We start from the raw sequence: 26,479 nt of genomic DNA on the forward strand, positions 1-26,479 counted from the left end.
TCAAGGCGATGCCAAGACACCAATATAAGACAGGGACCTAGACCCCCGAGAGAGAGGAGAGGCAACCCAACATGAGCATCAAGAGCATAGGAGATACTCAGTGACTTCATCCTTAGATTCTCAAAATGATTGGTGTGCCTGTATCTCGCCACGAGGGGAGGCTACGTGGGGAAAGGATGATAGGTGCAAGCTCATTCTGCACCAACAGCCCCATTTCATTCATGCAAGCACATTTCGTAGTTCCGGAACAATCAGTTGTAGTGAATGCGTATGTCGAAGAACACTAGAAGATGCCACAGACCAAAAACCCAGGGAAGTTCTCGATGGTGATCGTTCATGGTATCCATAACGTTGCATCTTTTTGGCCAAATCCAGATTTGGACCTAAATATGATTTGTTTTAAACCTAAAAAAAGTGAAGTGGGACTTTCCCTTTTTGCTTCCCTTTGGAACTAGAACTACTGCTGGAGTATGGAGAAACATCTTGTAATGTATTTAACCAGAAAATATTTGGATCGTGCGAGAGCACTGAGATCATTTTAGCACCTGGTTACATAGACAAGTGATGGATAAGCAGATAATGTGTGCTCAGTGGAATGTGTTGGCTCAAGAACCGTCAACTACAATCCTCACATTCCAAGGATACGACATAAATGGCTATACATTTTATACGAGAGCTCAGGATAATAAGAGCACCAACAAAAATAGCGGTGTTCGTATAGATGCCTATGACTGCAATGGAAATAGGGAGACCTATTACAGATTCATAGAGGAGATCTGGGAGCTCACTATGGAGTGTTAAAGGTTCATCTTTTCTAGTGCCAATAGGTTAGATTCCCAGGGGTGTGAAGATCGACAAGTACGATATGACTACAGTGGACAAAAAACTCATTGGATATAGAGAAGAACCATTCGTAGTTGCGATGATGTTATACAAGTATGATAAGGACATGGCTCCCTCAGATACAGATAAGGTGAATTTGTTCCTCATTGTTCATATTTTCTTCGTAAAGAATAGCATACTACTAAGTTTCTGTGTTGTTTTATTGCTTAGAAAAATGGGAGAGCCATCACAAGCTCACTTGGACGTAATTATTCGAGTGCCAAGTCTACTCGACCAACAAGTCGAGCTCAAGTCGGACTCCAAATTAGGCTCGGAATCTCAGGACAATACATCAGTAAAGCGGGCATAACTCTCGCATACGGAGTCCAATTGAGGCGATATTGGACTTGTTGGAAAGATTATGACAAGATCTTTCTAATGGATCTAGCCTCAACCAAATATTCCATATGGTTTAGTTAGAGCCGAAGGAATAAGGTGTTACATCACTGTTTTGGACCTTCTCGGTTATGTAATCATGTAGGGGTTGAAGTCTAGTTGTGTACACCTCTTTCCATGGCTACACAACCCTAGATCGACTTCCCCACTCCTCCCTATATATATACAATAGCTGTCGTAGTTTTAGGCTTGGGTTTTCTTTATATTATTCTATTTTAGATAGTTTCACCATTTATCGGTTTGTAGAACTCCAAACTTGAGCACTTCATTAGTAGTCAGTAATATTCAAATTGCATCTATTTATTCTTGCTTGTGTTCTATATGCTTGCTTGTGTTCTCTATTCACTTGGAGAAAATCCTTCTTGGCAAAGTCAACCACGTCTTAGCATGGTTGATAGCCACAGAGTAGTGGTGTAGTGGTTGCAAGGGTTCTTAATCTGTTCTGATTGGAGCCTTTGGATCATCAACATCGAAACTCCACCAAATCGACTTATCATATTACCTTCGAAAGATCAAGCAAACCAACATCAATTGGTACCAGAGCTTTGTTTGCCTATTAGGTAATCTCAGTTATCCCCTTTGTTTTGTCGTGTTTCATTACCTAGAGTATAGAAAATTGCCCACAAAAAAGAGTTATATCTTAGTTTTTTCACTGTCTGAACCACTTTGTTCCTTTCATAATTTTGTTTTCAGTTTTCGCGTTGCTGAGTTTGAGTGCATCGTCGATATCTTTGTTGCTAGTCAAGTGATCATGTTCTAGTTTTTAGTGTTGAGTCTTTGCTGATTTAGTCATCAAGTATTCTGGCATGGCCTTGTTTGCTATAACCGAGATTGTGTCTCTAGTCGAGTTAACCATCAACTCGTGTTCTACCACTAGTAGCTTCAACCAACTACTTGATTTCGACCACTAGCCGAGTCAACAATCTACTCGGGTTCAACCACTAGTTGTTTCAACCATCTATTTGAGTTCAATCACTAATCGTTTTGACTACCTCCTCAGATTCGACCATCTTTTCAGGTTTTACCACCTTGTCGGATTCGACTATCCACTCGATTTTTCCTACACAACCTAGTTAGAATCTATCTGTTTCTGGGGACACCCCCACGCACCCTTCATGTCGAGCATTGTCCGACAAAGTTCAAGTAGCAACTCTTTAGCCAAAACAGAGCAAACCAAAGTTTAGAGAGAGAGAGAGAGAGGGAGAGAAAGAGAGTACAAAAAAAAGGGAGTAGAGGAGTAGAGGAGTTTTGAGTTTGTGACCTATATATCTCTGCTCTCCGACATCACTAGTCCTCGAAAAGGTAGTAGAGGAGTTTTGAGTTTGCGTCACATTCACAAAGAAAAAGCAAGAAGCAAAGAGTGCTAAAAAAAGGAGAGTACAAAAAAAAAGGGAGACAGAAGTTTCAAGTTTGCATTGCAAATTTTGTTTCATTGTGCTTGTGTCTGTTATCATCTTTGGCTTGCTTGCGCAAGTTCTTGGAACATGTTTGGGCAGTAACTGTGACAAGTATTGTAGACTTTTATTCAGCTTTGCCAGTCTAGTTTCATTAATTACCATTTCTTGCTACTAAATATTGCCTGTCCAAACTCCACCTTCTCTCGATCAGAAGAGTTCTCTCTTTGCAACCACCTCACTCACAACTCGATAAGGTATCACGAACCAGCCACCAGTTGTGCCACCTGTTGTGATTGGTAAAAACACTTGCAAGAGCGTGGTAAGATGCTTAAGAGTGTCTGATTCCACTTCAATCTCGACCACCTAGTAGTCAATAGGGATAATATATTTTTGTTATCTCTTGTTTGCTACTAACCATGGCAGGTGAAGCATAGGATGTCAAAGAGTGTGTTTTGAGGGAAGAACTCATAATATTGTTGGATGATCATCGACAAGCTATTAATGATGACATTGATGAGAAGCTTGCAAGAATAAATACCGTATTGTAGCAACTCAACGATAGCATTGCAATGCTCAATACGCACTTTGATTTGTTGGTCACTTAACCTCCAAACAACGGCCGTATGGACCCTCATGGTTTAACCCATGAACATGGCGAGTCCGTCGCCGGTGATGAAATTTTGAGGCAAGAACAAGATGTCTTTGATGCATGACAACGATACCAATTAAACTTCAACCTTCAAAGTATGAGAGGTAATAATTTTCGGCAACATAACCTATGTGTTAATGATGATCCATTCACTAAGGTTAAGTTTACTATACCATCTTTTGCGGGTGCCTATGATGCTAAAAAATATTTAGATTGGAAGATGATGGTCGAACATAAGTTCAATGCTCATTTAGTTTCTGAAGTGCATAGAGTTAGGCAAGCCACTAGTGAATATAAAGATTTTGCAATTATCTGGTGGAATAGATTATGCGTCGATGGGTTAGCGCCTAATACATGGAATGCTTTAAAGTTTGCTATGCGTAACAGATTTGTTCCACCCTCTTTTAAAAATGACTTGCATAAGAAATTGTAGCGCTTAAACCAAGGCAATAGATCCGTAGAAGAATATTATCAAGAGCACAAGGACAACAAAACCATTGTTGTGAACAAGAGGAAATAAGTGCTTTATATTTGTTCAAAACTGAGGACGGCTTTGCTTCAAGGGGGAGAGAATGATATGACCATCAAGTCATCATTTACTTCTATTTACCCATCTGAAAATTAGCAAGATTCTGTTATGCTTGCTACTAAATCTAACCTTGCTGAAATTTATGATAATGAGCTACCATACTATGATTTCAAATGCAAAAATGGCTTACTTTTAACTGAGGATATCTAGCTATTTGTCTCCTGCTGTTGCTAATCTTTTATAGGATAAGAAAATCAACCAAGCAATGGATGAAGAGAAGAAGTTTCTTGAGAGCCATACCACCATTGCTACATCTCCTCCCATAGGCTGTAATACCCTCTCATCCCTTCCTTCTTATGATGAATTTGGTGCCGATGAATACATTGATTGGAAAACATCAATAGATAAAAATTTACACAATGTCGAATTTGTGAAAGCAGGAAGATTAGAAATGTCACTAGAATTTTAACTAATTGTGCATCAATTTGGTGGAAGAATTTGTGTGCATCTAATGAGGTTCCCCAAACTTGGAAAGAAAATTCTTATGAGAGAAAGATTTATTCCTCAATCTCATACATCTATTTGTAAAGGAGTACATCTTTCGGAGGAGCAACCCCTTGCTGCACCTCTACCTGTGCCTAACATTTTGCAGGAAAATATGAACAAACAAGAAAAGGAAAATGAGAAGAAAAACTAGGAGAATGAGGAGACATCTGCTGCACCATGCATATTACAAAAAGGAACAAATGCTAAAGTACCTATATCACTTGAGGAAGAGAACAAAAGTAATGAAAAAGTTGATACAATCACTCAAGGTGAGAATTGTTTTGATATCTAGAAATTGTCCACCAATGATATTAATGTAGAACATATGTTAGTGGAACAAATTCTTGATTTATCTTTGTCAAAAGATGATTTTCTTGCTGTTTCTTGTGACAACAAAGAGTTCTTTTAGGGGAAAAATAAACCAGCCTGAGGATAATGGTTAAAGATTACTATCCAGGTCCCTCCGGAGCCTTGATCTCTGGACCCTTAGCTAAAGGCCTGACCTCCGAAGGTGTTCGAGTAAGAGTTTGTCTTGCCCCAGCAAGCACGGTGAGAGTTTCTTCTAAGGATGAGACTCAAGCTTGGAGACGAAGTTTAAGAGGAAGGAACACTACAAATGTATTGATGGTAGAAAAAATGGATCGATCTGGGGGGAGTATCACAGCGTGACTTGGTGTTTTTCCACCTCTGTGTCTTTCTGCCATTTCGCCCTCCTTTTCTGCCCAGGCGGCTATGGCCCCTATTTATAGGGCCGTGTGTAGCTTGGCGTACAAGTTACCATAATGTACCAATATCGAGGATCCGACCGATTTATTGGGCCTTACCTCGGATAACTACTTTTCTACCCTACCTGGGATATAAATATCTACCGTTGTAACTATCATGGTGCCTGCACCCTGAAGGGGGTGAGCCGGTCGCCAATTGCGGCCCAGCGCTGCATTGTCAGGGGTGTTAGGATAGCGCTCACTACGCTAGGGTGCGAGAGTGGCGCCGCCCATCAGCCTAGGCCTTTAATGTCGGTCACTTCTTGGCAGGCAAAGCACGACCGACGCTCTCCTTCCGATACATCTTTCCAGGGCATGCTGACTCATCCTACTGTCTTCAGGAAGGTGGCCTGACCATCCCGAGGCGAAGGCCTTGGGAGGCATATAGCAGGGAGGTAAAGGCATTGGGAGGCGGGACCCCGGAGGGCCGGGACTTTGGGACGTTGAAGCTTCGGAGGATCGAGGCTTCGGAAGACCGTGTTTTGGAAGGCCTCAGGGGGTTGAGCCAGTAGAGTCAAGGGAAGGCTTCGTAGGCACGAAGGGATACCGTGAGAGGATCTGATGATATCGGAGATCGAGCTTCTAGCAGAGGGTTCGGGGGGACCGGGATGGTGATATTCAACCATTATCCTCAGGCTGCCTTATTTTCCCCCTAATAGTACTCCCTCATTCTCGGGCCCTGACATTTCGGAGGGGGGAGAGGATGCAAAGGAAAAATCAACCCCAGCCTGGTATCATATCAATGATGCCTGGTGGCGATTCTCTATCCTCCAAAGTCACTAGAGTAGAGGTTTTGTGTGGGTTTGGAGAATCCTGCACATTCGCCTGGCAGGACAAGATGTGCCGCTGCCTCGTTCTGACTGGATAATGCGAGGGTCACCAGGGTCTCGTGCCCATGATCCTGTCACGCGCCGAAAAGGGTTTGGGTCATTAATGTGATGGGACGTCCATGCAACAAAACAAGGCATTTCATAGTGGAGTGCCACCGCGTGTTGGAGGGAAACCGGATAGCGCCACAGCCCTGTCCCCTAGGTGTTCAATGGGAGGACACGACGACGCTTGCCCTAATTCATCTTCCAGACTTATGTGGCTTGGGTATAAAGCTGGGGATTACCCGGCTGGAGCCTCTATAGCCTCATGAGCAGCAGTTTAGCCTTAACTTGAGTATGGCATCGTCTTCCTCCTCATTCTACTCAGAGACATCGATGATCTCGATGGCTCCTTCAGGAGCCGGGTTGCTTTGGTAGTCGGTAGAGGTGTCGGAGGTGGAATGGCTTCCACCTCTGCAAGGGAGGCAGTTGTCCGCTACTCCGACCCAACCTTTGGCCGGGGAGGGCGTGCCTACCAAGATCGTCGATATCTCTGATGATGACGAGGAGATCAACTGGGATCTCCTGCTGACGGAGAGTGAGCCGGCGTCTATGGGCCTGGCGACAAAGCAGGAAGAGGCCAGGTAGGCGAGGAAAAGGGCCTCACTGGTGACCTCCTCAGCGTCCTCTGACAGCTCGGGAGCTGGCTACTATATCGGCTTCCGCAATGGCAGGCCACAGATGAGGCGCGTACACCGTCTCATGCGTGGCCCCTGCTAGGACTTGTAGGAGGTGGAGGCGGTCACCGGGGTGACGTACTTGGTGATGCCGTGATATATCGATGTCACCGCTGGACTTAGTCACCTTTGTACTCTTTCTCGCCTTGTTTTGCTCCATAGGGATCCATCTTCTTCGTGGCGATTTCTGTGCGGTTGTTTTGGTTTATATCTCCTGGATGTTTGGTTGTTTAATAATATAACGTGGATCTTTGAGAATAGTCGTGTCTCCCTCCATATCGTAATGCGCGAGGACCGTTCGAACTGGTGGCCACGTGTGTGTGCTTTCGTGCCTCCAAACCGTACTACTTTGTCCCTTTCGAAGGCGATGGCTAGTTTCTTTGGCGATCAGTGGATACATAGGGTAACTAAGGAGAACCGGGTGGAGTAGTGGTGACCTCGTCGTTCCTAGTTACCGTGTAGTCCTCGGGCTCGGCACTAGTAAGGCCTTCTTCCCAATTTGTTCCAGATTTCTGACTTAGCGAAGTCCATCTGGAACCCTTGGATACAAGCTCCAAAGGTGGTCCTTGACCCTTTGGGTTCCTTAGCGACTACCGGGATTGAAGGCGACGGTGTGTCAGATAGGCGGGAGGGGTGGTCTGCGACCCCTCGACCTTTAGCCGCTGCCCGGCTCCGAAGGTACTTCGTCCGGAACTTGGCGACAGCGTGTTGGAGGTGAAACCGAAGGTTAGGTGGGGCAGTGGTCTACGACCCCCTCGGTCCTTAGCTGCTGCCCGGCTTTGGACGTACTCCATCTGGCGACGGCGTGTCGGAGGTGAAGTCGAAGGCTAGGTGGGGGAGGTGGTCTGTGACCCCCTTGGCCCTTAGTCGTTGCCCAGCTCCAGAGGTACTCCGTTCGGAGCCTGATGATGGCGTGTCGGAGATGAAGCCGAAGGCTAGGCGGGAGAAGTGGTCCACGACCCCCTCGGCCCTTAACCGCTGTAATGAATGGTGGTCTCTGCAATGGACAGTCGAGGGTTCCATTATGTTTTCCGTGCCATGCAGCGTGGGCTTTTATTAAATATTAATATAACAAAAATGACGTATGAAATGTGTCTTAAAAGGAGATGGTAGGGTAATGATTTTACCTTTTACCGTGTTTGGAGTCACGTGGGTCATACCTTTCCCTGTAGGGAGGGGGATTTTTATACCCCTTTGATTTGTTTGTTGTGCCTTTTTAGAGGCTAGCGGGTTTTGTACCCCTTCGGTATGGAGGCGTTTTGCCTTCAAGATGTTGGGGTACTCTTCCCGTTAGGTCTTTTCAGAACCTTTTCGCCCGGTGGAGTTCCCGAAAAACATCCCATTCGCGGGGGTTTTTTGAAGTCTTTCTGTTTTGGCGGAGGTTTCGTAAAAACTCTCCATGGTGCGAAGGTTTAGGAGAAGGCTCTCTATTTTTACCGGAGGTTTGTCAAAAACTCTCTGTTGTGCGGAGGTTTGGAAAGGTTCCCCGTTATTGCTGGAGGTTTGGTAAGGTTCTCCGTTTTTGTCGGAGTTTAGTAAAACTCTCCGTTGTGGTGAGATTTGTAAAAGGCTCTCCGTTTTAGCCGGAGGTTTTGTAAGGTTCTCCATTTTTGTCAGAGGTTTGCAAAAATCTCCGTTTTTTCCGGAGGTTTGTTAAACTCTCCGTTGTGCAGAGGTTTGTAAAAGGCTCTCCGTTTTTGCTGGAGGTTTTGTAAGGTTCTCCGTTTTGGTCGAAGGTTTGTAGAACTCTATGTTTTTGCCGGAGGTTTCTAAAACTCTCCATTGTGCGAAGGTTTGTAAAAGGCTCTTCATTTTTCCCAGAGGTTTTGTAAGGTTCTCCATTTTTCTTAGAGGTTTCTAAAACTCTCCGTTTTTACCGGAGGTTTGTAAAACTCTCCGTTGTGCGGAGGTTTGTAAAACTCTCCGTTGTGCGGAGGTTTGTAAAAGGCTCTCCATTTTTGCTGGAGGTTTTGTAAGATTGCTTGCATGTATTAATGTTGAAGGCCCTACACACTATCGGAGCTATGCAATAGTTTCCAGGAAACCTAGGCAGTCTTGCCTTGCAGGTGACCTAGGCATACTACGCCCGCGGTGTGTAGTCTTGACGTGCTCCCAACGAAATGCCCGGGGTGCACCGCAACACTATCCACCAAGGATGTGCCCTGGCGTGTGGCATTTATACGACTGAAGCTATGCAATGCCTTCCAGGAAACCTAGGCTTGATGCCTTGGCGGTGACCTATGAATGTCGTGCCCGCGGTATATAACCATGTCGTGCAGAGAGGATTCCTTGCGACAGCATTCCTCAGAGCACCGCATCCTCACATCAGGGTAGTCCCCTGATATGCGGTGTCCACACACTATCGAGGTTAAACAATACCCTCCAGAAAACTTGGGCAGTCATGGCTCCCAGGTGTCCTAGGCATGTTACCCGTGGTGTGTGGGCTCCACTTTCGACCAGGGCAAAGCCTACCCTCCGGTAAACCTTTTCAGGTGACCTTGGGTTTAGGCAAGCGATGCTTACTGGTGCGTGGGCTTGTCACGCCTCTGAAGAAATCCTCCCGAAGGTGCCACCACTACATTACCAAGGAAGTCCCTTGATAACCGACATCTAAACACTATCGAGGCTACACAATACCTTCAGAAAACCTAGGCAGTCTTGCCTTCAAGGTCACCTAGGCATGCTACGCCCGCGGTGTGTAGGCATGTCGTGTAGCGAGGATTCCTTGCGACAGCATTCCTTGGACCACCACAACTCCACCACCGAGGACATCCCTCGGGGCGTGGCTTCGACACCCGAGGCTTTGCAAATGCCTTCCAGGGCACCCTGAGCATAATTTACCTTGCAGGTGACCTAGGCATAGGCGGCGCCCGCAGGTGTGGGCCTCACTGTCTATCGAGACTACGCAATACCTTCTAGGAAATCTAGGCAGTCTTGCCTTCCAGTTGACCTAGGCATGCTACATCCATGATATGTGGGCTTGTCATGCCACCCGAAGATGTCCTACGGGTGGTGCCGCAACACGGTCTATCAAGGAAAATCACTTGATACATGGCAACTACACTTCCGAGGCCACACAATACCTTCCAGGAAACCTGGGCAGACCCGCCCCCCAAGCGACCTAGGCGCGATGCGTCTGCGGGAGTGCAGGGGTGTTGCATGGTTTATACTAGCTAAGTTTTGCAGTCTATTGTTGGCAATAAGAAGCTAGTTGTAGCATGAAACATAGCTAGGTTAAACAACTGCTCATGCTAAATGAGAATGTAACTTAAGTTCTACTGCATCTACTTAGTAGCTATATATTACAAAAGACTTCTAACAATATGGTTGGAGGCCTCCAACAGACTCTAACCTTGTCGCATGAAAGATGGATCACTAGGTAAACTACTGGGTAGTTAAAAGTGGGCGTACTTTTTTAGGAATAAGGCCCCTATTGTTATGCTTTGCGGCCTCGAAGCCTGTGGCTAGGCTGGGAGAGGCGGTTTAGTCATTACCTGGCTCCGGAGGTAATCCATCCCGAGCCTGGAGGCGGCACGTGGGAAGTGTGGTCAAAGGCTGGTCAGGGAGGCGGTCCTTGACCTCCTCGACCCCTAGCCGCTGTCCAGCTCCGAAGGTACTTCGTCCAGAACCTAGTGACGGCGTATCCCCGACTTAGTTCTTGTTGCTGGGTATGGTACCGTTGGTAGTAGGGTTGGTGGTGATGGTGCAAGGTTGAGGGACCGGGGATTTGCCTGGGAGTTTGCCCCAGGCCTCCGAACTCTACATCGTCCTTCACCAGCTCCTTCTGTGGCTACGTATTCTGCTTGCCTTCTGAGGTATTCCTCCTGGATGGTCATGAGGGTGCAACAATCATTGGTGTTGTGGCCACGCCTTGGTCCGTGCAAGACGCACCCGTGTGCCTCCAAGGGCACCGGAGGTTGGAGGTGTCGTTGGGGTCGCTGCCGAAGGCGTTGTGCCCCGGAGCCTATGGTTTCCCCAGGGTTTCCTTCCCCCTTGGGAGACAATCGAGGCCGCCCGGTGAACTGACTTTTCAAGCCGAAGTGGTTCTGACTATGCCTCCTCGGATGAGGAGGGCCTGGAATTCCCTACGCGTGGTTGGCATTGCGTGGGCGGCGTCGGAGGCGCTGGTGGGGTCCGTTCCCCCTGGAGCCCTCTATCTCCTTGGAACCCTTTCTTGCCTGAGGGGCCCAAGGAGGGCGCTGGGTGGACAGACTTTCCGGAGATGTTGGCTCGCTCGGGGTATCCCAGGTGTGGTTGAAGGGGATACTTGGGCACTAAGCCCAGTTGGGAGCATTCATGGGTTGGACCGCCTAGAGCCATTGGAAGGTGGCCTGCTTGGCTGTGGCTTCGGCCACGTCCTCTCTTGAGGTGGTGAGGTCTTCGTTGTGCAGGGACTAGAAGGCCTCTGCGCCGTCTGGAGTTCCTATACTGACCCAGGGTTCTGGGTTGGCCAAGGTCGGAGGAACACCATCCCACACGGCAATGGGGCTGGAGCATGCATACGGTGCATATGGCTGAGACAGCCATGCATATTGTTGCATGCTTGCAACGATGGGTATGGCAGTTTAGCCGATTCTCTGGTGGTTTTCCTGGTGGATTCCTACCTCTCTTAGCACTTCTGTGTTCGAATCCCCACAGACGACGCGCTGTTGGAGCAAGAGCTCTTCTTGCCCCATCAAGTACAGCGAGATTTTCTTCTAAGGAGGAGAATCAAGCTTGGAGACGAAGTTTAAGAGGAAGGAACACCACGAATGTATTGATGGTAGAAAAAATGGATCGATCTGGGGGGAATATCACAGCGTGACCTGGTGTTTTTCCACCTTTGTGTCTTTCTGCCGTCTCGCCCTCCTTTTCTGCCCAGGCGACTATGGCACCTATTTATAGGGCCATGCGTAGCTTGGCATACAAGTTACCATAATGTACCAATATCTGGGATCCAACTGATTTACTGGGCCTTATCTTGGATAACTACTTTTCTACCCTACCTGGGAGATAAATATCTACTGTTGTAACTATCGTGGTGCCTACCCCCTGAAGGGGTGAGCCGGTCGCCAATTGCTGCCCAGCACCGCACTGTCAGGGGTGTCAGGATAGCCCTCACTACGCCAGGGTGCCAGTGTGGCACCCATCATCCTAGGCCTTTAATACTGGTCACTTCCTGGTAGGCAAAGAACGACCGACGCTCTCCTTCCTGTAGATCTTCCCAGGGCCTGCTGACTCATCCAGCTGTCTTCGGGAAGGTGGCCTGACCATCCTGAGGCGAAGGCCTTGGGAGGCATAGAGCAAGGAGGTAAAGACGTTGGGAGGCTGGACCCTGGAGGGCCGGGACTTCGGGAGGCCGAAGCTTCGGAGGATCGAGACTTTGGGAGGCCGTGTTTTGGAAGGCCTCGGGGGGTTGAGCCGGCGGTGTCAAGGGAAGGCTTCATAGGCGCGAAGGGGTACCGTGAGATGATCTGATGATATCGAAGATCGACCTTCTAGCAGAGGGTTCAGGGGGATCAGGATGGTGACCTTCAACCGTTATCCTCAGGCTGGCTTATTTTCCCCCCAAGAGAAGGCATCGGGCTCCTTCGTGCCACCTCTTCGTACCTACGAAACCTTCCCACAACTCGGAACCATGCATGGCCCCTCCAAAGCCTTAGGCCTCCAAACTCTTAGCAGCAGGCCTGACCCCCGGAGCTTATGGACCCCTTCAGGCCACCCCACCAGTGCTCGAACAGCTTTCTAAAGCCTAAGATACAGCAGGCCTCCAAAGACAATATCAGAGGGAAAAATGTCTCCCCCTGCCACTAACCTGATGTGAAGTGACGGGTGATCAATGCCAGTGCAAGTGGTGCTATCCTGACACCCCAATGCATTTAACGCTATCCTGACACCCCTGACAGTGCGGCGCCGGGCCGCAATTGGCGACCGGCTCGCCCCCTTCAGGCAGTAGGCACCACAATAGTTACTGCCATAGATATTTATCTACTAGGTAGGGTAGAAAGTAGTTATCTGGGATAAGGCCCAGTAATTCGGTCAGGTCCTAGATATTTGTACATTATGATAACTTGTACGCCAAGCTACGCACGATCCTGGGCTAGAGAAGGCTAGACGGCAAAAAGACACAAAGGTGATAAAACACCGAGTCATGCTGTGATACTCCCCCCAGATCGATCCATTTTTTCTACCATCAATACATTCGTGGTGTTCCTTCCTCTTAAACTTCGTCTCCAAGCTTGGGTCTCCTCCTTAAAAAAAACTCTCGCTGTACTTGCTGGGGCAATAAGAACTCTTGCTCCAACAGTGCACCGTCCGTGGGGATGTGAACACAGAAGTGCTAAGACAGGTAGGAATGCACCAGGAAAACCACCAAAGTGCTAGCCAAAACCGCCACACCCACCGTTGCAAGCATGCAACCATATGCATGGTTGTCTCAGCCATGCACATCGTATGCATGCTCCAGCCCCGCTGTAGTGTGGGACGGCGTTCCTCCGACTTTGGCCAACCCAGAATGTTGGGTTGGTACAGGAACTCCAGACAGTGTGGAGGCCTTCAAGCCTCTGCACGACGAAGACCTCGCTACCTCAGGAGAGGACGCGGACGAAGCCACAACCAAGCAGGCCACCTTCTAGTGGTTCTAGGTGGTCGAACCAAGGAGTCCTCCTGGCTGGGCTTGGTCCCAAAGTATCCCCTTGAACAACACGTGGGATACCCTGGCGAGCCAACATCTTCAGAGAGTCTATCCACCCAGCTTCCTCCCTGGGCTCCTCAGGCGAAAGATGGTTCCAAGGAGACGTAGGGCTCCGGGGTGCGTAGACCCCACCAGCACCTCCGACGCCGCCCTCACAACGCCAACCGCGTGCAGGGAACCCCAAGCCAACCTTGTCTAGGGAGGCATAGTTAGAGCCACTTTGGCTCCAAAAGCCGGTTCACCGGATAGCCTCGAAGGTCTCCCAAAGGGGAAGGAGACCCTGGCCAAACCACAGGCTCCGAGACACACCACCTTCGGCAACGACCCCAACGACAACTCTAAGCTTCGGTGCCCCCGGAGGCACACGGGTGCATCCTGCATGGAACAGGGCGCGGCCACAACACCAATGACTGCCGCACCCTCATGACCTTCCAGGAGGAATACCTTGGAAGGCAAGCAGGATACCTAGCCACAGAAGGAGCCGACGAAGGACGACGTAGGGATCGGAGGCCTAGGGCAAACTCCTGGGTCTGCACCGTCACTACCAACCCTACTACTAACGGTACTATATCCAGTAACAAGAACTGAGTTGGGGACATGCCGTTGCCAGGCTCTGGACGGATTACCTCTAGAGTTGGGCAATGGCTAAGGGTCGAGGCAATCGAGGATCGCCTCTCCCGACTAGCCTTTGACTACTCTTCCAACATGCCGTCGCTAGGCTCCGGACAGATTACTTCCGGAGCCGAGCAATGGCTAAGGGCTGAGGGGGTCAAGCACCACCTCTCTCAGCCTAGCCTCAGGTGTCAAAGCCATGCCCCGGGGGATGTCCTCGGTGGCAGAGATGCGGTGCTCTGAGGAATGCTGTCGCAAGGAATCCTCATTGCACAACATGCCTACACAGCTCGGGTGTAACATGCCTAGGTCACCTGGAAGGCTAGACTTCTAAGGTTTCTTGGAAGGTATTGTGAAGCCTCGATAGTGTGTAGATACCGTTTATCATGGGACTTCCTCGGGGGCGTGACAGGGCCACGCACCAGTAAGCATTGCTGGCCTAAACCCAAGGTCTCCTGAAAAGGTTTCCTAGAGTGTAGGATTTGCCTTGGTAGGCAGTGTAGCTCACACACGTGCGCATAGCATACCTAGGTCACCTGAAAGGCAAGATTGCCTAGGTTTCCTAGAAGGTATTGTGTAGCCTCGATAATGTGTGGGTGTCGCATATCAGGGGATGGCCCTAATGTGAGGATGCGGTGCTTTGAGGAATGCTGTCACAAGGAATCCTCGTTGCATGACATGCTTATATGCCGCGGGCGCAACATGCCTAGGTCACCACTAAGGCATCAAGCCTAGGTTTCCTGGAAGGTATTACATAGCTTCAGTCATATAAATGCCATGCGCCAGGGTACATCCTTGTTGGATAGTGTCTCGGTGCACCCCGGGCGTTTCCTCGGGAGTACAACAAGCGTATACACCATGGGCATAGCATGCCTAGGTCACCTGGAAGGCAAGACTGCCTAGGTCTTCTGGAAGGTATTGCATAGCTCTAATAGTGTGTAGGGACTTCGGCACTAATACATGCCAAGGAGTCTTACAAAACCTCCAGTAAAATGGAGTCTTACAAAACCTCCGGCAAAAACGGAGAATCTTACAAGACCTCCGGCAAAAACAAAGAGTCTTACAAAACCTCTGGCAAAAACAGAGAACCTTACAAAACCTCCGACAAAAACGGGGAACCTTACAAAACCTCCAGCAAAAACGGAGAGCTTTACCAAACCTCCGCACAACGGAGAGCTTTACCAAACCTCTGCGCAACAGAGAGCTTTACCAAACCTCCGCCAAAACGCAGAGACTTCCAAACATCTCCGCACAACGGAGAGTTTTACAAAACCTCTGGAAAAAACAAAGAGTTTACCAAAGCTCTGCACAACGGAGAGCTTTACCAAACCTCTGCACAATGGAGAGCTTTACCAAACCTCTGCCAAAATGGAGAGACTTCCAAAAACCTCCGCACAACGGACAGCTTTACAAAACCTCCGGCAAAAATAGAGAGCTTTACTAAACCTCCACACAACGGAGAGCTTTACCAAACCTCCGCCGAAATGGAGAGACTTCAAAAAACCTCCGCACAAAGGAGAATTTACCAAACCTCTGCCAAAACGGAGAGACTTCCAAAAACCATCGCAAATGGGGATGTTTTCTGAAAACTCCACCGGGCGAAAAGATTCTGAAAAGACCTAACGAGAAGAGTACCCCTTCTTCTTGAAGGCAAATGCCTCCATGCCGAAGGGGTATGAAATCCGATAGCCTCCAAAAGGCATAGCAAACAGATCAAAGGGGTATAAAAATCCCCCTCCCTATAGGGAAAGGTATGACCCGCGTGACTCAAACACGTATGGTAAAAGGTAAAATCATTACCCTACCATATCATTTAAAGACAGATCTTGTACACCATTTTGTGAAAATTATACTGACATTTAATAAAAGCCCACGCTGTGTGGCACAGGAAATAGAGTGAAACCCTCGACTGTCCATTGCAGAGGCTGCAAATTCATTGCAGCAGCTAAGGGCCGAGGGTGTCGTGGACCACCTCTCCCGCCTGGCCCTCAGCTTCGCCTCTGACACGCCGTTGCCAGGCTCCAGACGAAGTGCCTCTGGAGCTGGGCAGCAGCTAAAGGCCGAGGGGGTCATGCCCACCTCTCCCGCCTAGCCCTCGGCTTTGCCTCCGACACGCCGTTGCTAGGCTCCGGATGGAGTACCTCTGGAGCTAGGCAGTGGCAAAAGGCCAAGGGGGTCACGGACCACCTCTCTCACCTGGCCCTCAGTTTTGCCTCTGACACGCTGTTGCCAGGTTCCAGATGGAATACCTCAGAAGCTGGGGAGCGGCTAAGGGCCGAGGGGGTCACGGACCACCTCTCCCGCCTGGCCCTTAGCTTCGCCTCCAACACGCCATCGCCAGGCTCTGGACGGAGTACCTCCAGAGTCGGGCAGCGGCTAAAGGCCGAGGGGGTCGCGGACCACCTCTCCCGCCTCGCCCTCGGCTTTGCCTTCGACATGCCATCGCCAGGCTCCAGACAAAGTACCTCCAGAGCTCCCTCTAGAAGACTACCATCACCTCCTACGGGCCCCAGTAGGGGCCACGCATGGGGCGGCGTATGCGTCTCATATGCGGCCTGCCACTACGGAGGTTGATACAGTAGCCAGCTCCCAAGCTGTCAAAGGACAAAGAAGAGTCCGAGGAGGTCACTGGCGGGGCCTTCTCTCTCGCCTTCCAAGCCTCCTCCTTCACCGTCAAAGTCACTATCATCTCCGCAGATGCCTGCTTCTCCTCATCGCTCTCCCCCTGCAGGAGATCCCAGTCGGTCTCCTCATCGTCGTCGGAGATATCAATGATCCCGACGAGTGTGGCCTCCCAAGCCAAGGGTCGGGCTGGAGCGGCAGGCAGCCGCCTCCCCTCTAAAGATGGAAGCAGCATGGCCATCGACGCCTCTGTTGATGACCGAAACGGTCCGGCTCCCGAAGAAGCTGAGATCATTGACATCTCCGAAGGGGATAAGGAGGAAGATGACGTCATACTCAAGTCAAGGTTAACTGCTCACTCGTAGGGCTGAGGAGAATCCAGCTGGGTGACCCCAGCTTTATACCCGGGCCAAGCAGCGACGTAAGCTATGGAGATGAAGTGGAATTGACACAGTGGTGTCCCCCATTGAATGCCTGATGGGACCGTGGCCATACCCCGTTCCTTCTGCCAACATGTGGTAGCATTCCACGATGAACGCCTAGTTTTCTCGCACGGACGTCCCGTCACATTAATAACCCAGACTCCTTTCGATGCGTGATAGGGGCGTGGGCACAAGTCCATAAATGACCCCCCGCATTGTCCACTCAGAACACGGCAGTGGCACGTCTCATTTTGCAAGGCAAACACATGGGGTCCCCTGATCCTACACGTAATCTCTACTATGGCGACCTCAAAAGGCAAGAAGAACCATTACCGAAGGAATCCAGATAGCTTGTATCGGCCTCGCACGGACCCCGGAGTACACCACCTCCATCGACACCCCTCTGGCCCGGGGTCCCGACACAGTGCATCCAACTCCAATAGGCTTCGAAGCATATCGCCACCGCCAGTACACCATCAGCCTTGGGCCTCACCATCGGTGCCCACAGTTCCCTATGAAAGAACTTCTTAAGGATAGGGAATTGCCATTAAGCATCCTTGATACTATACCAGGCTAGAGTTGGTTTTCCTCTACATCCTGTCCCCCCTCTGAAACATCGGGACCCATGAATGAGGGGGTACTGTTGGGGGAAAAATAAACCAAATTGAGGATAATGGTTGAAGATTACTATCCAGGTCCCTCCAGAGCCTTGATCTCTGGACCCTATGCTAAAGGCCTGACCTCTAAAGGCATCGGGCTCCTTCTTACTACCTCTTCATACCTACGAAACCTTCCCATGACTCAAAACCACGCCTTGCCCCTCCAAAGCCTTTGGCCTCCAAACTCTCAGCAATAGGCCTGACCCCCAGAGGTTGTGGACCCCTTCGGGCCACCCCACCAGTGCCCGGGAGGCTTTTTGAAGCCTAAGATATAGCAGGCCTCTGAAGACAATATTAGGGGGAAAAATGTCTCCCCCTGCCACCAACCCAATGTGAAATGATGGGTGATCAATGCCGGTGCAAGTGGTGCTATCCTAACACCCTAGTGCATTTAATGCTATCTTGACACCCCTAACAGTGCGACGCCATGCTACAATTGGTGGCCAGCTCGCCCCCTTCAGGGGGCAGGCACCACAATAGTTACTGAGATGGATATTTATCTCCCAGGTAGGTTAGAATATAGTTATCAGATCATCTTCTCTTTCCAAGTTGCTTCCTCTTCTGAATGATGCTTCCACTGCACCTTGCACATTCGGACTCGCCTATTCCGAGTAACTCATTATGATATGTCAAGAACCTTGATCGGATATTCAGAGTACGAGAGATCTTCTCGCACATCCAATTCTTCTACTGGTAGTTGCTCTTCGGGAACTCTCAGACACTTTTTCAGCTGTGACACATGGAAAACATTGTGTACTCCTAAGAGTTGAGGTGGTAACTCAAGTTGGTAAGCTACTTCTCCTCATCTTCCCAATATCTTGTACGAACCAATAAATTGAGGTGAAAGCTTTCCTTTGACCTTGAATCTGCATAAACCTCTTATCAGTGACACCTTGAGATACACGAAGTCTCCTACTTCAAAAGTCAGTTCTCGACGTCGATTATCTGCATAACTCTTTTATCTTGATTGAGCAGTCTTTAGATTATCTCTGATCTCTTGCACTTGTCTTTCTGCTTCTCTCAGAACTTCTGGACCAAAAACTTGGCTTTCCCCAGTCTGGTTCCAGAACATTACGGGGTTCTACACTTTCTTCCATATAAGGCTTCAAAAGGAGACAACTTGAGACTAGCTTGATAACTGTTATTGTATGAGAATTCCATATACGGCAGATTCTTGTCCCAACTATTACCATTCCTTAATGCACATGCTTTCAACATGTCTTCAAGGATTTTATTTACTCTTTTTGTCTATCCATCAGTTTGCGGGTGATATGCTAAGCTAAAATTCAACCTTGTATCCATATATTCTTGTAGGTGTTGCCAAAACCATGAGGTAAATTGACTACCACGATGAGATACTATTATCATGGGTACTCTATGCAGACACACATTCTTGGACATATATAACTCAGCTAGTTTCGGACCTCGATAGGATTCTTTGACTGGAATGAAGTGAGCTACTTTTGTCAACCGGTCAACTATGACCCATATGGAATCATATCCTAACTGAGTTCGAGGTATACCTAATATGATGTCCATGCTGATTTCTTCCCACTTCCACTCATGTACTTTCAGTGGCTGTAGCGGACCTGCTGGTCTCTGATGATCGGCTTTGACTCGCTGACAGATATCACACAAAGACACATATTCTGCTACTGCACGTTTCATTCCGTACCACCAATACTGATCTTTAAGATCTTGATACATCTTGGTACTCCCCGAGTGAATGGAATATGCTAAATCATGTGCTTCTTTTCAGATTGTATCCCGAATAGCCTTTGTGTCCGGAACATATATCCTGTGCTTGCACCACACTGTACCTTGTTCATCTTTAGTGAAATTCAGGGCTTTGCCAACTTTGATGAGCTGCTTGATTTCCAAAATCTTTTCATCCTCAAGCTGACCCTTCCTTATATCTTGATCAAGCATTGAGTCTATTTCCATTGCAACTATCTTAGTGTTACACACCATTCCTAGATTCAACTTCTCAAACTCCTTGCATAGCTCGGGACTCACTTCTTGAAGAGTTATAGCGTTGACATGAAATTTTCTGCTCAAGGCATCAGCCACTACATTTGTCTTTCTAGGTGATAGTTGATTCCCAAATTGTAGTCCTTGATGAGCTCTAACCACCTAATCATTTGGACATGTATGTATTTTCTGTACTTCCAACCCTAATGGGCACACAACCTGCTTGGCCTGGTACATGTTTTCTGGCAGCCCATTTTCCTTTGGAAACAATTTCTTCAAGAACAGTAACAACTCTGTGAAGCTTGTATCAGACCAACCGTTGCATGCCTTCAATTGGAGTAGTGAAAGCATGATACGCAATTTTGTGTGCTCCTTCTTGCAGCTGGAGAACAACGGTGTTTTAAAGTCCTACCATATGCTGGAACTTTTGAAACTCTCTTTCATTGCTGAAGTTCCCCTCCCCATCACGCAACATCTGCTCCAGATCATCGACGTTGGCATCGGCCAACATCTCCTCTAGATCATCAGCCCACGTATCTGTGGCAGGCGGCATACCGATGTATTCATCGACTGGCATATCGGTGCACATGTCTTCATCTTCTCTTCCAATGTATTGCCCTTTCTGTATGATCTTAGCTTCACCGTGCTCGGTCCAACGGGTATAGCCAGGCATAAAGCCCCTTGGCATCAAGTGGGAATGTTTCTCCTGGGTGGTGGAGAACTACTTCTTGTTCTCGCAATCGACACATGGATAACACATGTACTGAGACTGTGTATTTGACTTGTACATCGTGGCTGCTACCAGGAAACCCTTCACGCCATTCTTGAACTCTGCGCTCACACGACTCGCATCGTATGACCATCTCATGTCCATCTACAATTATATCATTATTGTAAATCCAAATTCAAAATATCTACAAGATTTTGCGATCAACAACAAATAATTACCTCGTCATCTCCTACCAGCAATTGGCCTGGGTTGGAGGAGCCACCTTTTGTATGCTTTCGCGTCCGATTCTGATGAGTATTTGTTGGTGCCATCCCTAGAATTTTTTTTTTATTATTCAACCCCTAAAAAATGAAACATAAATACACTCATACCTAAAGTTTTTATATTGGAGGTTACTAATTAAATAAAATATAAAAAATACAAGTGGATCTTGCTGCATACCTAAATATCATGGCTAATTTTTCTAATTCTTTAAAAATCAAATAAATATCCGCATACCTAAAGTTTCTATATTGTAGACTTCTAAATTTATTCCTATTGTTCATTAGGATCAACTTTGAAGATTTGCCTAGGTCTTTGTAGGGATAAAATCAACTTTGGTTTTTCAAGTAACATTTTGAGTTAAAATGCTAAATATAGGATTAACCTTGGGGATTTCAACTTACTTGAGCTCAAGAGGTGCCTACTAGAAGCTTGTTTGTTGTTGCGGAAAAATCCAGAGTTCACTTGCCCTAAAAAAATGAAGAAAAGGAAAATGAGCAAATGGACAGGAAAGAAGAGATTTTGTTTGGACAGCTAAAGAGAGCTCATCTAGACGTCCTTCTTGACCAAAATTGAGCTTGAGTGGTGGGGGAATCAATGCGGGAGAAGGGATGAAGTGGTTGTTGCCATAGGAAGTTTTGTGAGGGAGAGAGTTCTGAAATGGCTCTGTTAGCTCGAGGTAGAAGAAGGTGGGGAAGAGGAGGACATCACTGCTGGCTCATATAATCCGCTGGCAGTGATGTACATATATCACTGCCGGTCAGTGGATTAAGCTAGCAGTGACGAGGGTGCTGGGTATCATTACCAGCTCAATCCATCAGCCGGCCGTGATGACCCTTATCACCGCCAATTCATAAGCTATGATGGTTGATTCTTCCCGCACAGCTTATGAACCGGCACTGATGCCCCATCACTGATGGCCCATGAGGAATCGGTAGTGATAGGTTGGCATATAAGCTCAGTTCTGTAGTAGTGGATGTTACGACCCATCATTAATGACCACTCATTAGTGACGGATCTATATCTGGTCCCGATCAGAAGACACATTAATGACGCGTCTTTATTGGGCCCGTTACTAATAGGACATTAGTGACGCGTGTTGAGCAGTTGTTACTAATGTGGTATCTCCTTCGCTGGTTTCTTACATAGTGCGTGGCGCCGCATTTTGGGTACACGATATTTTAGAGAACATACAATTCTCAGAACAAGTAATAGCCAACATCATCATGCATGTTCTATGTGTAAATGAGCAACTTAATATAAGCATATACATGTTTACAAGTTATATACATTTAAGGGAACTTCCAGTGAGTTGACCCTCCCTCAGTCTGAAATTTGCAGGGGTTTGGATTGGAGCTAAGTGTGCTTAAGCGTGTAAAGAAAATGTGTAGCAAGAGCTAACATTGGACAGTAGTCAAAGGTATATACATATATCTTAAGGTTCAGAAGTTCAGGAGCAAACTTGTGTATGTGAGTGTATCCTTCCCGTACCCAACAAACCTTTTCTTCCAATATATTTAGCATTGCAAGATGTTAAAACATTTGCTTCTATTTGGTTGAGAAATTGAGCATTTTCTTCCAATATATTTAGCATTGCAAGATCAATTTTAGAGGCTACATAAAAGTGTTGTGAGTTTTAATGGAATGAGTAAGTACCCCATTGAAGCTGTGCAACGTGCTTTACTCATGCTAGTAACTAGTGATCCAAGTGCATGTGTGAGAGACATTGTTTCACTTAATCTTTTCTTCCCAGTAATATTTTTTTGGTGTTAGTGTGGTTTGTAGTATATCATTTTTTCATATTCTCTACAACTTAGGACTGTTATGACATGGTATGTTGTCCATCATGGTCGACAAAGTGGAGTGTTCTCCAGTTGGGAGATGCCACGCACAAGTTAATGGATTCAAAGGAGCATGTTACAAAGGATACAAGCCTAAACATTAAGTTGTTGCAGCATACAACATTCAAGTCATCCAAGCTGAGCTAAAATTGGCTACCTTTGAAAATAAGGAGAAGAAATTTGATTTCACATGTAAAAATATCATAATCCTAGTTCTGGTTGTAATCATCATTATTTTGCTATGTAAGATGATATGACTTGTAAGATCAATGTGTCACTCGTCAGTACCTTTGTGCATATTTGTGCCTATTTTTCTACATAAGATGTGACTTTTTTGTTAAATGTGATGATAATATACTCAATTGCAATATTGTATGTGTATATATTCTATCTATCGACACCTTCATGGTTATCTCACTCTTTCGGTAGCCTCTCTCACTCCCTCATCGGCTTTGTCTCTATCTCTCTCTTTCCTTAGCTCTCTATATGTAGCATACTGAACCATTTGTCATCATCATATGCACAACTCTCAGGAAGGGATGGCATCACCAACGACCGATCCGGCCTAGGTGCCAGAAGGAGATGTAGTGTTGTTGTCAAACATTGAAGCAGGTAGCCCAAGCCACTACCTCAACCTGGACCAAACAGACACCTATGGAGGCGATGAGGTAATTCATAAGTAGATGATTGCATTTGTTCTACATATTATCGTATAGGTTCTCAATAATTATTTCTCTTATGCGCAGATGCCTAATGCTCTAGAGGGTCATGACAATGAGCAATCCCAGGAGCAGCATCGTGCCCGAGGTCCATTGAAGATGCTAACGGGACGATTTGTGATCACTAAGGTCTCACCAGCAGGGAAGCCAACTGCACCAGAGAGAGCATTATGGGAGCTAAGAACATTACCATCAAGGTGTCTTCCGGCGTGGCTTATCCCCGCGACACCCAGGACCTTTTGCATGGACGTTCGATACTGGAGGGGTACGTTATGGTCGAAGTAGACGAGGTAGTTGACAATTATCATCAAGTTCAGGTGGACTACCCTGCAGAGGAGGGGGCAAACACTATAGAAGAGAACATCACACATTCATCCCGTGGGAGAAAGCCTACATAGTGTTTTCACTAGGGACAACTCCCTAGAACCTTCGCTCTCCACTACATCCCGAGCCGTCGTCACCTCGTAGATCTCCCTCTCCTTAGCCATCTCCAAGAAGAAGTCTACCTCCCCAGCCATCACTTTGAAGAAGTCCACCACTCAAGAAGCTAGCACCATCAAGAAGTTGGCCATCATCTCAGAAAACACGATCAGGTTCCACATCATCCAAGCAGACAACATCATCTAAGAAGTCGGTGGTATCTAAGAAGTTAGCAGAGCCCAAGGATATCTATTCACTTACTCCTGAGCAAACAAGAAAGATTGTGGACGTCAGTGTAATGGCTCGTTTCCCTCCTCTAGCACCTCCAATGAAGACTCTTGTGCCTGAAGAAAGCATGAAATTTTTCATGAATATAGCCAAAGTTAAGCAAACAGGGACGGGTTCAAGTATGCCACCAACTGACTATGAACGCATCAGCAAGAAGTAGGTCAAGACCAAACCTTTGGTCAAACCAGATATAGGAAGAAACCTTACAACTCAAATGCATCGATTACATCAATGGTACTTGGAGCAGTTCAGGCAATGTTTTCAGGCGTTCCCTGTAAGATACAGAGATAAATATTTCCTCAATGGGGATGACTTCTTCTGGGTGGAATTCTTGTACGTGTATAAATTGTACAAGAAAGATGCCCTAGTCTTGGCTATAGTAAGAGCATGGACTCTGTAAGTGACTTATGCATATGATTTTTTACCTTGAAATTGTGTGCCTAACTTCTCTCTTTCATAGAATGGAGATCCACGCATGCAGACAAGAATTAGATAATAAAGTAGGATTCATCGATCATGGGCTTGTCAACAAGAAACTAGTAAGGGAGAGTCCAGACTTCACCGAGAACTACATATTGAAGTGCCTGCTTCACCACCAAAACAAGAAATTCATACTCTTAACCTACAACTTTGAGTACATGTTTGCATGCCAAGGCGTTATGTTTTTATGAACAACTCGATTCTACTACTAATTTGCTATAGTATCACATATTCTTGTAGTTTTCATTGGATCCTTCTTGTCATCCACCTAGACTTGAGCAAGATCATTATCTTGGACTCACAAAACAGAGATAGGACGACTTATCAAGACCTTAACGACATGCTAAACAGGTAAACTTGATCATTTGATCATCTTATCGATTGAATCTAAGTTTAATTGGTATTCATATTCACCTACAGGGCAATATACTAAAAAAAGAGTGTTATCTACTTTCCATTTATGAAGCAGTACGCAGTGAATATTTATTTCTTGCATTTCCTGCTAAATAAAAAGGTTTCCACTGACGAATCATTTCCTCTTGAAGTGTATGAGGTAGTCACCTGGCAAATCTCTGCGAGTTTTATGTTTTTACTTTCATGCATGCATTCAGCCCTAATGGAGACGTTGTTAGGTTCAATGATCTTGACGTATGAAATTACATATCAATGCATTCTTTTTGATTTCTATACGTGTTTCAAGGACTAATTCTTTCGATTCTCAAACGCAGCGCTCCAATAAGCACAAGTGTGTTACAACATTTAGAAATACATGCCCTTCAAAAATAGATCATCGTGTTCTTCATGGAACATATTATCAACCCAAATAGCAAGTTTCATGAACACATCGTTCCATCGACGTGTGAGAGATCATCAGATGACACCGTACCTTCTAGTAGAGTATGCGACAAGGAGGAAGTCTACCAAGGGGCTTGATAACTTATTATATTTCGAGAAATGACACAATATTATTGAATGACATTAATTACAATGTATTAATAAAGGACATGAATTGCTATGTATTACCGAATGTGTCTTTATTAATTAATGATTTATATTAAATATACTGATTTATATTAAATATATGTCTCATTCTATGCATGTATATTGAGAGGGAGAGGGAGATGGAGAGATCGAGGAGGGAGAAAGAGAGAGAGAGAGAGAGGACAGAGAGGTGGAGGGAGGAAAGAGAGGGAGGACAAAGAGAGGGAGGACAAAGAGAGGAAAGAGAGGGAGGAGAGAGAGGAGAGGCAAAACACTATCGGCTGAAGATTTTAGTTGGCGGTATTTTGCCGGCAGTGATCCTTCAGCCGACTAAATCCTTCAGTCGGTAGTGATAACCAACTTTACTGCCAATCCCCTGGGCCGGCAATTATAGTCGGGGATTATCATTGCCCATTACCCACTGTTGGCTCTAAAACCAGCAGTGAAGGGGGTTTTGGAGCCGGTAGTGAAGCATATTTCTGTAGTAGTGTTGGCATTCTTTTTCCACCTATGGCCTAGATGCACAACTGAATTGTGTGCACCATCTTTAAACACTAATATGATAGAGTTTAGGCTATATTTGTTTAACATTTGAAGGCTAATTAATCAATAATAAATTAATACATCAAGACTCCTTCATTAAAGAGGTCAGTTAAGCTAGAGACAGTGTACAAATAGTCATGCATTGCTGCAATCCCTTTTTTCTAGAAAATTATGTAACTTGGTTTATCAGTCAGCAATAGGATTATTTTTTTGTTTCCTCATGCAGTGTATCCTCTTTTGAAGAGCTCTAGTCTCACATATACAGAATATAAGAGAATCTATAGATCCCATTCTAAGAGTATGTTTATCTTTTTGTTTTAAGAGGGGAAGCAGAAGTCTACCTATTCTTTACCATTGCAATGCCTGCCCAACGTTCCAAGAAGCTTTTGAGCAGATTTTGGGCAACCCAGTTTCCTTTATTCAAGGGTCATTGTAAAATTTGTAATGTAATGCCTGTCAAGCATTCGTTTTTAGCAAATATCAACGCAACAGTATTTTTGTACTGCTTAATAATATATTAGCTCAGTTCACAACAAAACTTCTAATTT

This window comes from Phragmites australis, chromosome 18 (genome assembly GCF_958298935.1).
Source record: "Phragmites australis chromosome 18, lpPhrAust1.1, whole genome shotgun sequence".
Lineage (NCBI taxonomy): Eukaryota > Viridiplantae > Streptophyta > Magnoliopsida > Poales > Poaceae > Phragmites > Phragmites australis.